Below are 16,028 nucleotides of genomic sequence, written 5' to 3'. Positions count from 1 at the left end.
TATTCTCTGAATAAACATCGGTTAACATGCCTGGAAGGTTGTTCTGGATCCAAAGAATTGATTGAGTTGAGCCAAGCTGCTTTTCACAGCAGACTCAGCACTGGAAAGGGAAATGGGGAACCAGCTGCCACACTCATATTGGCACCTTGCTCAGAACAGCAGCCAACATATGAAGTGTGGCACAATAATAATAATAATTCTTATCACCAACTTATGGGAGAAAGGTGCATGGAACTTAGCCCCATGTCGTCTTCTTCTTTGGTGATCACTTGTAGCCGAGTAAGATTGTCTTCCATGAACATAGTCTTAACAGTGAGTCCAGTCCGTAAGCGACTGTGAAGGCCAATTCTGGATCCACACATCCTTCCACAGTGGGGTCATAGGTTTCCGGATGGGAGTTGATCATGGTGAGGGTTTGCTAAACATGCCTTCTTCTTCGCACGTTTCTCCCATTTGTCCTGAGTTTGAGCATCTTCAAAATCCATTGCACCTTTGGTAAAGGCTGTTCTCCAATTAGAACGCTCACAGGCCAGGGTTTCCCAATTGTTGGTGTTTACACTACATTTTTTTTTGAGAGAGTCTTTAAACCTCTTTTGTTGATCACTAGCATTACACTTTCCATTTTTAAGTTCAGAATTGAGTAGTTGCTTTGGAAGACGATCATCAGGCATCTGTACAACATGACCAGTCCAACAATGTTGATGTTGAAGAATCATGGCTTTGACACTGGTGATCTGTGCTTCTTCCAGTACACTGGCATTAGTTCACTTGTCTTCCCAAATGATGTGTAAAAATTTTCAGAGACACCATTGATGGAATCTTTCAAGGAGTTTGGAGATGGCATTTATAAGTGGTCCACGTTTCACAAGCATACAGTAAGGTTGGCAGTACAACAGCTTTGTAAACAAGCATTTTGTTTCCCTGCAAATGTCCTCAAACACTCTGCACTTCAATCAGGAGAAAGCTGCGCTTGCAGAGCTCAGGCGATGTTGGATTTCGGCATCAATATCGGCTGAAATCTGTGTAGGATTTATGCCCAAGAAACATACTTCAAACAAGGACTGGTGATTTCTCACTTGGGAAGGAACAGGAATGGTTACTTAGGATTCCTGGGGTATGATCAATTTGTAGGCTGTGCCTGGTTATGAAAGGAGTCATCCCTTTGTGCAAGGTCCTATCATATTATCAGCAGTGGTTGGATTTATAATAGTACAAATTGTGAACTTACACCAAGGCCCGTAACTGGAAGAGGACCCAGACTCATTAAAAAGGAAAGTAAGTCTCTAGCCCTACTAGATGAAAAGTTATAAAACAAAATGTGCTGGCACCCTTCTAAATGGTTTTAGCAGCTCTCCAGGGTTTCAGGAAGTCTTTCCTAGTCCTACCTGGAAAAGTTGGGAAATTAACCAGGGACCTTCTGTACAAAAAGCAGAGCCTCAGCCACTCAGCTATGGCCCTTCCCCCATAGGAACAAACAAACAGTTTAAACTTAGAGCCTATGATATATCCCTGCCCATAGATTTCTTTTTCTCTTAGGGAGTGTAAAACTCACTCCCTGACATAACCTACTTAAGGGCAAGCCAGGTTTGGAAAGACTATTTATGCAAAATCGATAAGCATAATTTGAGGAGGGAATTCACTCTTGCTAGATTTCAATCGATGCCATCTGCAGTTTTAGCCCTCGACTCCATTTAACTCATCTCTCTTGCTATTGTGGGACTAGTAGAGTGGAGGATCCCCCTCATTACTTATTTGATTGCCCACTGACAGGGGGTGCAGGAGAAAAATATGTGTTAAATGCTCCCTCTTTCAAACGATAACTATCTGCTTTTCAATCATGTCACCCGGATAATAAAAAGGAGCTGCCACTTTTCAAATTATTAATATTGGCGTGATGAATGGGGTTCATTAAGACAAATGTCATTGTGCTACAGGTGCATAAATGCTTTTATATGTCTGGTTTCGTTTTTAATTTCTCTCTCTCTTTTGTCATTGCTAATGGAATTAATCTCAGAGAATTCTCTCTGGTTTCTTCCAAGCAATCAAGATTTGGTGAATAGAACAGAGTAAAAAAAAACCCCCGAATAAATACTAGCACTCACTGAAAAAGGTCGTCCTGCTGTGGCAACTCTGTTTTCCTATGATTATTCTGCTAATGGATCTCAATCTGCTCCTGACAATGGCCATTTTCAGAATGGATTCTGATGGGCTATCAAAGCATAATGGAAGCACCGGAACAGCTGGAGAGTCCTCTAATCTCCAGGATGCTGTGAGCTCTTGGCCTTTGAGCACCACAATCTTGCCCTGCCAACAGTACCAGGATGCCAGATGCCGATTCATTCTGCAGAAGCAGAGAGTGTCTTCATTGTGGCCTCAAGCTGAACTTTCCCAGCTGCAATGGTTAACAATGAAAGGTTGTTTTAGCTGCCTTGACCACAGGACTGTGTACATTTATGGCTGGTGTAGGAAGAGAGCAGACTGAAATAATAATGTCCTTCACAGGGGGAATGAGAGCAAAGGGAGACTGAGAAGCCACATGCATAGGGAAAGGCCTTTACCCTAGGAACTGAGTTCCCTGTCACAGGACTTGCTTATGAGATGGTTGATCCAAGAAGGGTTGGCGAATTAGCGAATTCAGAAATGTTGGCATGATAAGCAACCTTCTCGTGTGCATGCACTGACAGCTTTACCTCACCTCCTGAGATAATTAAGTGTGTATGTGTGTGTTTGTAAGAATTTACATATGGCTTGATCATCCATAACTTCTAAGCAGTTTACATAACATATAAGAGGGTGAATTACAGTAGTAATCAGATCTGTGATTACAAATCAGCCAGTGTGTTAGCAGGCCAAACAATACAGCTGTGTTCTATCAAGTAAGGGTTGCTGGAGTCTGAAGTTTGTATCCAACTAAATTATTGCACACAGAAAACGACTTCCATGAGCACAACAGCAAAAGCCCCTGTGCCTCCCCAAATCTGCTTTTGGGATTCTTCTTCTTCTTTTTTAAAAAAACTTTTATTGATAAATGCAATATTTACAATCACACACCAGAACACTAAACATACTTATTATACATATATACATACACCTACTTAGATTACAAAAAAAGAAAACAAACATACAAACTAAACATAGAGACATAAATGTTGACTTCCCTCCACCTATATGTGGCTTCCTTTGTTTCTTTTCTTCTTTTCACTGTGTTATCAATATTATTTTTGACTATTTCATCTTATACCCATTTCTTCTTAATTTTTTACTCTATAAGTTTCATTCATTGCATATTGATATATTAATACCAGAACAATGTTTTTTGATGTATTCCTTCCAGTCCTCTATCAGTTTTTTGTCTGATTGGCCTCTTACCACTGCTGTAAGTCTTGCTGATTCTATATATTCACAAAATCTTATTTGCCATTCTCTTATTAAGGGAATTTTTTCTTCCTTCCAATTTTTTGTTATAATCATTCTGGCCAGAGCAGTTGCATATAAGAAAACTTTTTTCCTAGTGGCAGGAATGTCAGTCAATATAATTCCCAAGAGGCACACCTCTGTTGTTGTTGTTTTGATATTTTAAGCATTTTTTAAAGTTCCTCTTGGATGTCACTCCAAAATTGTTTAATATACACACACTCCCACCACATATGATACATGGTTCCTATCTCTGTTATGCATCTCCAGGACAAATTAGATTTTGATTTATAAATTTTCGCCAATTGGACCGGGGTTAAGTACCATTGATATATCATTTTCATTATATTTTCTCTGATTGTGACGCAGGCTGTGAATTTGATATCATATTTCCATAATTTCTCCCATTGGTCTAATCGAATTGTGTGGCCTATATCTCTGGCCCACTTAATCATAACTTCCTTGGAATTCTTCTATCTCTCTGGAGCAGAGTTTGGAGTGAGGTAGGGGGCGCAGGGGAGGGGCAGGGAGAGGTAGGGCAAGTTCAGTTATGCTTGCATGCAAAGATTTAGTTGGATACAACCCTAAAATGCAGAGTAGGTGCTCTAAGAGACTGTGCCGTGGAGAGAATGCTTTCAGAACCTATTGAGAGCCGAGCTTACATTTCTGAGGTCCCTCCTTTGTCTCCCATGCACGCCACCTGCCAAGAAAATAAGCCCATTTTACAGAATTTTCTCTAAATATTCTCAACAACTATTCCTCCCTGCAATGCTTCGGAATGACAAAGGCGTTTAAGAGGAATTAGAATGGTGAAAGGGCTGCCAATGCAGTTCCTGGTGGTGGTAGTTGCTGCCACGAGTACCATGGAAGTGTCTTGGAGGAGATGCCTGGATCTGGAGGACGAATGGGAGGAGGTCAAGGAGTTGGACCTGGACAACCAAGGGGAAGGTCCTAGCAGAATGGTGGAGGTGGTGGTGGGAGGTGTGAAATCAGGACCCCAAGAAGTGTCTGAAGCCAGTATTCCAGGAAATGGAAATCTGGATCCAAGGGAGGGACGAGGCAAGTAGGTGGGAGTGTTCTGCTCCAGTGACACAGGAATTGTAAGAAGCAGGCCTGAAAAGAAATAAAATGCAAAGGATGGTGGAGCATTTCAATTCAGTCTGCATTTGAAGCCAAATCAAATTCCAAAACAATCTGCAAAATGGAGCACAGTTACCTTTCAAAATTCACACTTATCTGAATTTTGCGGTCCAGTTCGCCAGCCAAGTAATGGCAAGATCTATGAATATATTAGGGATAAAAAGGAAGGTGTTTGTGAGAGTAGCACACAAATCTGCATTCTAATGGGGGAAATTGCTTGCAAAAATGGGTACATTAGTCAAAACTGGATATTAAAATGTGCCTCTTAGGAGAAATTCGCACTAGAATGCTGATGAATTTTCATGAGTTTTTTTTTTTTTTAATTGCAAATTACTACAAAATGTGGAGAACCAAATTTAAGACTGGCAAACTGAAAACAGAGAGAACTAGATTTAACGGATCCAGGTAGCAGTCAGTGGGACGCAATTCTGTGCTGAGCAATAATGCATGCAGGATAACATCAGAATGAGGCCCTCCCAGCTTATGAAGGTTTCTTAAGACACTCCAGAGGGCCCATCAACAAAGATACAGAATTTTATTCTCCCTCTAGCTCCACAGTGTCCTACTGTTAACGTCTTCTTTTTTAAGTCCTAGCAGGAAAACCCAGCAGGAATCCTGACCTTTCGAAATATTTCTGTCTATGTCAATGGATATCATTCTCCCTTGTTCAGCTCCATCTTTGTGGGCCGCTTGTCAAGAAGGTTTATAAATCTAATGCAGCCTTTGGTAGCTTAATCGGGAGAACAAAGTATTTGATAATGAAAAAAATGACATGAAATAATGAGCGTTGTTGAGTGAGGACTGCGCATGGGGCTGGTTAGTGTATTGAAGAATCAACCCAAATGTTCAAAGTGACAGAGTGACATTTTTCAAGAGCGGTTTTGGGCGACTGCTTCAGACAGGTGACAAGACAGCGTCTTGATCAGATGGTAACCTTTCATTTTCTGTGGACAAGTGAGGTCCACGGGAGAAAAAGGGCCTGGGAGAAAAATCCATCACTCAGCATGCGAATGCAAAGTGGCACATGAACACACGCTGACAGGCCAAGGCTCGGCCCTGTCCATCAATGTCGACAAGCAGTTGCCACTCAAAACCCCCGACATATGTTTCATAAACTGCGAGGCGTGCAGGCCTCGGCGATTGCCATCCGACTTGTTGCTTACTTGCTGGTCCCGGTGCAGGAGGAAATGAGTCCATCTCCTGGGAAGCCAATACGACAAGGGGACCTGGCCTCCAACTGTGCGTCTTGGAAAACGACAGGACTTTTGGAGGGAGCTCACAGGGGCAGCGTCAAAGCTTATCAGCCGGTTGAGAACTTTGCAAAAGGATACAGCCTTTCAGCTTGTGATCATTTTCTTTTCTTTTGGAAATAATTTTTATTTGATTTTACCAATAAAGGTAAAGGGACCCGTGACCATTAGGTCCAGTCATGGCTGACTCTGGGGTTGCGGTGCTCATCTCGCTTTATTGGCCAAGGGAGCCGGCGTACAGCTTCTGAGTCATGTGGCCAGCATGACTAAGCTGCTTCTGGTAAACCAGAGCAGCACACGGAAACGCCGTTTACCTTCCTGCCGGAGCAGTACCTATTTATCTACTTGCACTTTGACGTGCTTTCGAACTGCTAGGTTGGCAGGAGCAGGGACCGAGCAACGGGAGCTCACCCCGTAGCGGGGATTCGAACCGCCGACCTTCTGATCGGCAAGTCCTAGGCTCTGTGGTTTAACCTACAGCGCCACCCACGCCCCTGTTTTTACCAATACAAAACTATAAAAAAGACCAAATATATATCCATATACAGAGATTTCTCCGAATCTCAGGACTCCCCCCCCCCGCCCTTGGAGTCCCATTTTACACATTTAAAACTGCATCATGTTCCAATCTCTAACTTTTAAGTCAGTCCATATTATCCATGGTAATTATTACACTACAAGTGAAATCAAAATCCTTCAGTGTTTCCATTTGCTTACAGTGGGCTCTTGGATAACTTATAAAATTTTCCCATTCTTTTATAAAGTTTTTGTCCTCTTGGTTCCTGAATTTTCCAGTCAGCTTTGCCATTTCGGCATAGTTCATCAGCTTGCTTTGCCATTCCTCTCTTGTCTTCTTTCTATCTCTGGGCTAGTAGCATCCAGGTAGTGGCTGTTCCATACATAAAGAGTCTTTCCTGGTCCTTTGGGATATTCGTACCTGTAATTCCTAATAAAAAGACTTCTGGTTGTTGTTTTTTAACAAAAGTTATTTTAAACATTTTTTCCCATTTCATTATATACCATCTCCCAGAAAGCTTTTATTGCCTTACAAGTCCACCACATATGATAAAATGTATCTTCTTTTTCTTTGCATTTCCAGCAGGTATTTGTACTTCTCTTATACATTTTTGCCAACTTTGCTGTTGTTGTTGTTGTTGTTGTTTAGTCGTTTAGTTGTGTCCAACTCTTTGTGACCCCATGGACCAGAGCACGCCAGGCACTCCTGTCTTCCACTGCCTGCCGCAGTTTGGTCAAACTCATGCTGGTAGCTTCAAAAACACTGTCCAACCATCTTGTCCTCCGTCGTCCCCTTCTCCTTGTGCCCTCCATCTTTCCCAACATCAAGGTCTTTTCCAGGGAGTCTTCTCTTCTCATGAGGTGGCCAAAGTATTGGAGCCTCAGCTTCTGGATCTGTCCTTCCAGTGAGCACTCAGGGCTGATTTCCTGAAGAATGGATAGGTTTGATCTTCTTGCAGTCCATGGGACTCTCAAGAGCCTCCTCCAGCACCAACTTAGCAGGAGTCAAATACCACCGGTACATCATTTCCATATAATTTTCTTTCAAAGTAAAACATGCCATAAATTTAAGCGTGAGATCATTTTCTATGCTATTGTTAAGCTGCTTGGCACATGCTAGGATACCAGGGGAGAGAAGTGGTAATATTTCAATTTGCCTAGGGCAGCAAAAGTCCACGGGTCAGCCCTGTTATTAGAATAGAAAAGGATTTTTAGCCGCAATCCACAGGGCAAAACACTACCAGGCAGCTTGTGATAGATTGGCTGAGCTGTAGCTCAGTTTTATAGCACATGTTTTGAATGCAGAAGGTCTCAGGTTCAATTTCCGATAGCTCAATTTCCAAGTAGCTCTGGAATAGACTCCATCCTCAAACCCTGGAGTCCCACTGCCAATCTGTGTTAGCCATACTGAGCTAGATAGACCAAAGGTGGTCCTAAGCCAGTGTGGAGAGCCAGTGTGGTGTAGTTGTTAAGAGTGGTAGACTCGGAATCTGGGGAACTAGGTTCGCTTCCCAGCTCCTCCACATGCAGCTGCTGGATGACCTTGGGCTAGTCACACTTCTTTGAAGTCTCTCAGCCCCACTCACCTCACAGAGTGTTTGTTGTGGAGGAGGAAGGGAAAGGAGAATCTTAGGCGCTTTGAGACTCCTTCGGGTAGTGATAAAGCGGGATATCAAATCCAAACTACTACTACTCTTCTTGTGTTCCTAGATAGAGGGCATTGGAAGAGATTCAAAGGAGATGGAAGCTGGATAGATCAGGAGCAATGTCAGAAAATGAACCAATACTGTCAGGAAGCAGACAGGCAGAGCAGATCATTTGCAGGTCAGAGAGAGAGAGAGAGAGAGAGAGAGAGATGCCTGACAACTTGCAGTTAGTTTCTTTGTTATGAAAAGCAAAACAAAGAACACAGGGAGACTTCTAAAGGGTAAACCTGTCTTAATGAAGAAGTTGTTCGAATTGGCCCTCCTTCACTCCCTGGCCCTCTGTAACAGGTCCCTCCTTCTGTTTACAGCGATCTCCAAGGCACCCTCTCTATGTCTGCCTCTCTGCTTGGCAACATGCAACAAAGGCCTCATTCTAGGAGTGGAGAGGAGGCATCAAGCTGTCAGCAGAGAAGCTGTCAGAGTGGCTCTGAGAGAGAACTGCAGTGTCTACCTCCCCTCTGTCATTGCTGCGGCACTTGCATCCAAACTGGAAACATCCTCTGCCCTGTCTCTTTGCTATTCCTCAAGTGCCCTGGTTCTAGCGCTTCCCAGCTCGTCGTCTCCTCTGAGGTGTGTTCCACCACCAGTTTCCAGGTTCAAAATCCTCTTCCTCTGGTCCTTCCCTGGGGGGTTCTTGGTTGGGCGGATTCTACCACTCTTCCTCATCCAGCCAGTCCCTGACAAGTACTATCTAAAGCAGACACTAGTTTGAACAACAGGTCTCTCTCTCTCTCTCTCTCTCTCTCTCTCTCTCCAGTGTGGTGTAGTGGTTAAGAGCGGTGGACTCGTAATCTGGTGAACCAGGTTCGATTCCCTGCTCCTCCACATGCAGCTGCTGGGTGACTTTTGGCTAGTCACACTTCTCTGAAGTCTCTCAGCCTCACTCACCTCACAGAGTGTTGTGGGGGAGGAAGGGAAAGGAGATTGTTAGCCGCTTTGAGACTCCTTCGGGTAGTAATAAAGCGGGATATCAAATCCAAACTCTTCTCTTCTCTTCTCTTCTCTTCTCTTCTCTTCTCTTCTCTTCTCTCTCTCTGTCTTTCTCTCTCACACACACATACACGTTCCAATTATCTACAAACATGGAAACATAATTGGGCCCATCAAACCCACTTAAAAAATGAACAATAAGCCAATAATTATTCATTATTAATCACAAGCAGGGAAACTTAAAGGAAATTTGGCATAGTTTTATGCATTACAAAATAGCTTCAGATGGAAAGGCAAATATTTAAGAATTTCAGTGGGAAAGGAGTTCAAAGAAAACATATTTCTATATAGGTCATTCTGTTAAGTCAATGTTGCTGAGCCTTTCCATGAGGGAAATACAACAGAAGCTGGTATTCCATGAGTATTTAAAACTAGCCTGACAACAGGGTGTTTCCCCCCTCTGTAATAAGATTCAAATACTGGAAATGTAAGGCCCTTTGGGCTGAACTTTCTCATGCGTAGTGAGAGTGTCAATTGGTACAAAATTATTGGAGACAAATATTGAAACTAAGAAGAATGGGCCTCTCCCATTTTCCGCCTGGCACAGAGTCCCCCCACCCCTGTTTTTTCTAATGGCCCATTACCTGATAAGTGTTGTAATTTAATCAATGCTTGGAGTATTTAAAAGATTGCCAGACACTGAATTTAGCAAAGTATAGCCCAAACCAGCTTTCCATGCTCAGGAAATCACCTGGGAGATCAGCCATTAACAAAATGGCCCATTACCTACCGTTTGTATTTTGTTAATGGCTGATCTCCCAGGTGATTTCCTGAGCATGGGAAGCTGGTTTGGGCTATACTTTGCTAAATTCAGTGCCTGGCAGTCTTTTAAATACTCCAAGCATTGATTAAATTATAATACTTATCAGACCCAGGGATTTAGAGGAATCTGGGACCCACAACTCATAACAATCTCTCTCTCTCCTCCACTCCCCAACACAAAATCTCTCCTGATCTGCAATGAATATACAGTGGTACCTCTAGATACAAACGGGATCCGTTCCGGAGCCCTGTTCGCATCTAGAGGTAAATGTAACTAGCAACAGCATGTCTGTGCATGCGCACGTCGCTTTTTGCTGCTTCTGCGCATGCGCGTGACGTCATTTTGAGTGTCTGTGCATGTGCAAGCGGCGAAACCCGGAAGTAACATGCTCCGTTACTTCCGGGTTGTCGCGGAGCGCAACTCAAACGCGCTCATCTCAAAGCGTATTTAACCCGAGGTATGACTGTATATGAGGGACGCGGGTGGCGCTGTGGGTAAAACCTCAGCGCCTAGGACTTGCCGATCGTCAGGTCGGTGGTTCGAATCACCGCGGCGGGGTGCGCTCCCGCTGCTTGGTCCCAGCGCCTGCCAACCCAGCAGTTCGAAAGCACGTCAAAGTGCAAGTAGATAAATAGGGACCACTTACTAGCGGGAAGGTAAATGGCGTTTCCGTGCGCTGCGCTGGCTCGCCAGATGCAGCTTGTCACGCTGGCCACGTGACCCGGAAGTGTCTGCGGACAGCGCTGGCCCCTGGCCTCTTAAGTGAGATGGGCGCACAACCCTAGAGTCTGTCAAGACTGGCCCGTACGGGCAGGGGTACCTTTACCTTTATGACTGTATATATCTCAGCAAACAGGAGGAGATATTTCCAGGACAGTTCTTAGTAAAGGATGAATCAAACTCTTTCTCTGCTCACTATATGGGTACAGAAGATAGGTAAAAGGTAAAGGTAAAGGACCCTGGATGGTTAATCCAGTCAAAGGCGACTACAGGGTGAAAATTCATCAAAATAACAAATAAGGTAAGGTAAAAGACCCCTGGACGAATAAGTCCAGTCAAAGATGACTACAGGGTTGCAGCGCTCATCTCGCTTTCGGGCTGAGGGAGCCGGCGTTTATCCACAGACAGCTTTCTGTGTCATGTGGCCAGCATGACTAAACTGCTTCTGGCACAATGGGACACCGTGATGGAAACCAGAGCGCACGGAAATGCTGTTATCCTTCCTGCTGCAGTGGTACCTATTTATCTACTTGCACTGATGTGCTTTCAAACAGCTAGGTTGGCAGAAGCTGGGACTTAGCAATGGGAGCTCACCACTGTTATGTGGATTCGAACCGCTGACTTTCTGATCGGCAAGCCCAAGAGCCTTAGGAGGGGAATGGGGAAGCAGTGGCTGAAGAGGTGGTAGAAGGAACTCGTGGGGATCAAGCAAGGTCCTGCCCCAAACATGCTGCCAGCAAGAACTTCCTCGACCCGCATCGCCTCATGAATGAACGATTCCCTGTCTCCATATGTAGCTGCTCACACCTTAAGATCCTTTTCAGAGGCCCTTCTCCAGATAGCCCACCTGGGTGAAGTGCGCAGTAAGTGGCTACTGGAGGAAGGACCTTCTCAGTGGTGGCACCTCAGCTATAGAAAGGCCTCCTCAGAAAAGCTTGCCCAGAACCTACCGTGTTACCAGGCAAAGACTTACCTATTTTCCCAGCCAGGAAGGAGCAATAGGTAGGTGGGAAAAGTTTTAAGACCCCATCCCTCTCACCCACCAGCTTCTCCTTACAAATGCCCCTACATCAGCCTCTGCATTAGCAAAACATGGAGTTGAGAAAACAGTGTTTCCATTGTGTGAGCTAATCCCACCTTAGGATACTGGGCTAAGTTGGTACAATAGTCTGACCCACTTTTGCTGTTAACTACATTTGCAACAACTTTGCTAAAGTTCCAGGAGAACTCCTTTAAAATAAAAATAAAGCACCCGCATACACGTTCTGCAAGTCCAGCAAAAGTTCTGTTATGCCACCCGCTCTGCACTCCCCTCCCTCATTTTACCTCCTGGGGATTTTCCACCACTACACCAACTATTACAGGAAGATATATATTTAAAAATCCACTTCAAGGGCTATATTGTAAAATCAAATCAAATAGCCTCCGGGTCCCTGTGCTGGCTGTTTCATCTTCATAGAAGCTGAAATATTTTTATTTTTTTTAACCATACTGAGTGGGGAGGAAGAGTTCTGCAGCCAGCACAAAGGAAGAGCAGGGGAAAACTGAGATTGTGTGAGGGAGTTCAGTGCCCCCCTGATGGGCTTGAGAATGTACAGCACTAAGAATAACCGGCCACTGCTGAGAAAATGGTGGCCCTTGTGTCAATAATTGATTAACAGCCATTGTCAAAGCCCGGTTGGCACATCTGTCTTTTCTCAATAACCTCTGAGGCTCTGAAATACAGGACGGAAGCAAGAGAACATGCCTCTCTGCCATTGAAATTGGTGCTCCCGGGATATTTGCTCTGGACAGGGTTGGGCACGGGTGACAGCAAATCGCAGCAGGCGTTGCTAGTTCCTCTCAATAATTCATAGGTGTATGGATGACTGGGCGACCTTTGGGAGATTAACGAAACAGAAAATACCAGAAAGGATCTCTCTCTCTCTCTCTCTCTCTCTCTCTCTCTCTCTCTCTCTGTGTGTGTGTGTGTGTGTGTACACACACAAAAGGAGAGGCAGGGATTTGGAGCATTAGTAAAACAAAATGTTAGGCTGAGAGAAGCAACAGAGCAAAAGAGGACACAGGCTCTCCAGCAGAGATCTTAACATTGGCTGCAGTGAATTTCAAGCAAAACATTCCTAAGCGATGTAGCACGGGCAAGGTCCTTCTGGGAAACGGGATGCCAACAAGGTGACTCAGTACATTATTAATATCATTAGTTTATTAATGTATAGGTTTTTTTAAAAAATATAATTTTAATTGGTTTTCCAAATTATTACAAATCAGTCCAAATTATTTAAATTGAATACAGTTTCTTTAAAAAATCTGGTTTCCCGCTCCAGTTGCAAACATATGTCCAGTATTTCCTGATGTAGCCACTTCATTCTTCTTTAATCTCCTAATCATCCTTCTCTTGATGTTAGTCCATTCTCTCAGCTGACCTTTATAATTTCCTTACATACAGCACCTCTGTTGCTTCTCATAAATATAAAATCCATTTCACATCCATTTCCATTTCATAGATGTTGTTCCCAGACCTGGTGTGTTGAAAGAGTTAATTGCCTCTCCCTTGGTTCGGTTCTCTTCAATGTTTACAAAGTCACATTTCATTGCTTTGAGATAATTCCTTCCGCTGTTCACCAACTTGTGGCTGTAGCTATAAATAACTCCCAGACAAGATCTCCAATCTCCCCCATTAAAATTCCAGTTTAAAAAAGAAGTACATTTTGGACCAGGCACTCACAAACTCAGCCCTCCAGATGTTTTGGGACTACAGTTCCCATCATTCCTGACCACTGGTCCTGTTATCTAGGGGTGATGGGAGTTGTAGTCCCAAAACAGGGCCTAGTTTGGGGATGCCTGTTTTAGACCATGCAGGTATATCAGCCAGGAAATAGAGAGAGCCAGTTGGCTGATAGCAGGCACTCATTTGCTGTTACAGATAGAAGTCAGGAGATTGGTGTAAGGGGCTGGGAACAGCCTCCTGCTGCTGGTACCACTGCTGGTACCAGTCACTACTGGTACTTGGAGGCCTTTTCCATAATAACCTATAAGTATTGTTGTTGTTGTTTAGTCGTTTAGTCGTGTCCAACTCTTTGTGACCCCATGAACCAGAGTACGCCAGGCACTCCTGTCTTCCACTGCCTCCTGCAGTTTAGTCAAACTCATGCTGGTAGCGTAGCTTCGAGAACACTATCCAACCATCTCATTCTCTGTCGTCCCCTTCTCCTTGTGCCCTCCATCTTTCCCAACATCAGGGTCTTTTCCAGGGAGTCTTCTCTTCTCATGAGGTGGCCAAAGTATTGGAGCCTCAGCTTCAGGATCTGTCCTTCCAGTGAGCACTCAGGGCTGATTTCCTTGAGAATGGATAGGTTTGATCTTCTTGCAGTCCATGGGACTCTCAAGAGTCTCCTCCAGCACCATAATTCAAAAGCATCAATTCTTTGGCAATCAGCCTTCCTTATGGTCCAGCTCTCACTTCCATACATCACTACTGGGAAAACCATAGCTTTAACTATATGGACCTTTGTTGGCAAGGTGATGTCTCTGCTTTTTAATATGCTGTCTAGATGCTTTAGTATTGTACTCCTTAATTAGGCTATCTAACCCAGCATCCTGTTTCCAACAGTGGTCAACCAATGACTCTGGAAGGCTACAAAGGCAAGCAGCTCCTCTCCATTATTTGTCACCAGCATATTGTATTGAGAGTAGGGATGGGGAATTTGATTTAGTTCTCCTTTAAGGGTGAACCTCCCTAACCCCGACTTTCCAAAACAATGAGATTCGAAAGTCAGCCATCTTTCGAGATTCACACTTCTCCAAATTTTGCAGTGCAGGTCTTTTGCCAAGTAATGTGTACCAAAAAAAAAAATGTATACTGGGGTATATTCTGGGGGTAAACAGTCCATCACAATGCATATATTACTGAAAATTGTGGGAATGTTCTGGGGTGCAGGAGAGGATATACTGTGGGATTATATCATTATCCAACTTGTGCTAACAAGTTCCCAAAATATCAGCAGAGTTTATAGACATTCCCCTTTTAGGTTCGCAATGGTAACGTGTGCACAGGTTCGCTAGAACCTCTATAATAATTACTCTGGTAATTTCCCCTTTTGTTCCCTCTTAAAATACAAGACACGACAGAGTCTTTATAAAAGTATAAAAGAGTTTACTCACGTTCTGTTCACAGTATGATCCCAGAAGGCAGACAGCTTAAAAAGGTTACATACATTCAGAATCTATCTTATAGCAAGATAGTCCTTTCCTCCTCTCTTGGCTGAGAGCCAAGAGAGCATCTTTAGATGCTTCCTCATCGAAGGAAAATGGCAGAAAGAGAGAGAGATGGCTGCCTGCCCTGTGCTTTTATCATTTACCTGCACAGGTGAGGCCACACCCACCTCTGGTCACATGCGGAGGAAGTCCGTCCCCAGGAAGTTTACCTGCTTGCTGGACTGACATCCCTCCCCATGTTCTAACATGTACACTCTAGGAATGTTGTCATTGACTGCTCCTGTGTTTACATCCCACAAAAATAACATACAGGAATGCATTATATTACGGGAGATTGCTTTGCAAAAATATGTATACTAGGAAATTTTTTATACAAATATTATGAGAGATTTGCACTAAAATGCTGATGAATTTTCATAAGGACTTCTTAAAAAATAAATCTCAAACCAATGTGGAAATAGGAGAACAGAACTAGAGATATACCGTATATGAACATGGAGATTCCATTGGATTTTCCTGGCTAATAGCCTTCTGTTCAGTTGGCTTTTAAAGCCATGAAGAATTAAACAATTTTCAACATACATTGTGGTAGTGAATTCCGTAAGTTAATTATTTGCTCGTGAAGTCATCTGTCCTGAACCTACTGCCAACTAATTTCATCAGAAAAAAGTAGAGAAGGACCATCTCTCTATCTAACCACTTTTTTGAAGCGACAGCAGCACAGAAAGCAGGGGTGGATTTCTCATCAGGAAGGTCTACTCTGAGTCTAGTGGGATGCTGGAGGGGTGGGGAGACTAGTTAGTAACTCAACCCCAACTTTCATGGTTAGCCCTGTCATAATAATACCATGTCCCAGCTTGGTTCAGAGGATCTTGCAAAATACTCTTAGATGTGGTTGCCCAACTCCTGCGATCAAAACTGTGGATTTGCGTTCCTCCCAATTAGGCGCCTCAGACGGCCATTCGAGGCTAAGCTGCTTTGTCAGCCCTGTGCTGCTTGAATACATGCCCATTGCTTTGCAAACACTTGAAATTAATTGGAGGAGTGTCAAAAGGCGGCCAAGAATTGCTTGCTTGTTTACATGTCCCTCCTGCTTGTTCTTTCACAAAGCTCAGAGCAGCTTCCATGGGACTCCCATGCAGTCTCTCAGGCATTGTTCAGGCCGGGACTTTCCTATTGGCTTTCACAATGTTGCTTAAGGCCTTGCCTTCCCGGGAAATAAGATGAAGTCCCTACCAGAGAAGAATGGCAAATTAAACTGTTGGCCTGTGCCGAAATGGCAAAACTGACCAGAAAGTTCAGGAACCAAGAAGA

The sequence above is a fragment of the Podarcis pityusensis genome, assembly GCF_964106645.2.
Source record: "Podarcis pityusensis genome assembly, chromosome: 17".
In the NCBI taxonomy this organism is placed as follows: Eukaryota; Metazoa; Chordata; class Lepidosauria; order Squamata; family Lacertidae; genus Podarcis; species Podarcis pityusensis.
The sequence above is the reverse complement of the archived record's forward strand: the minus strand, read 5'-3'. Positions refer to the sequence as shown.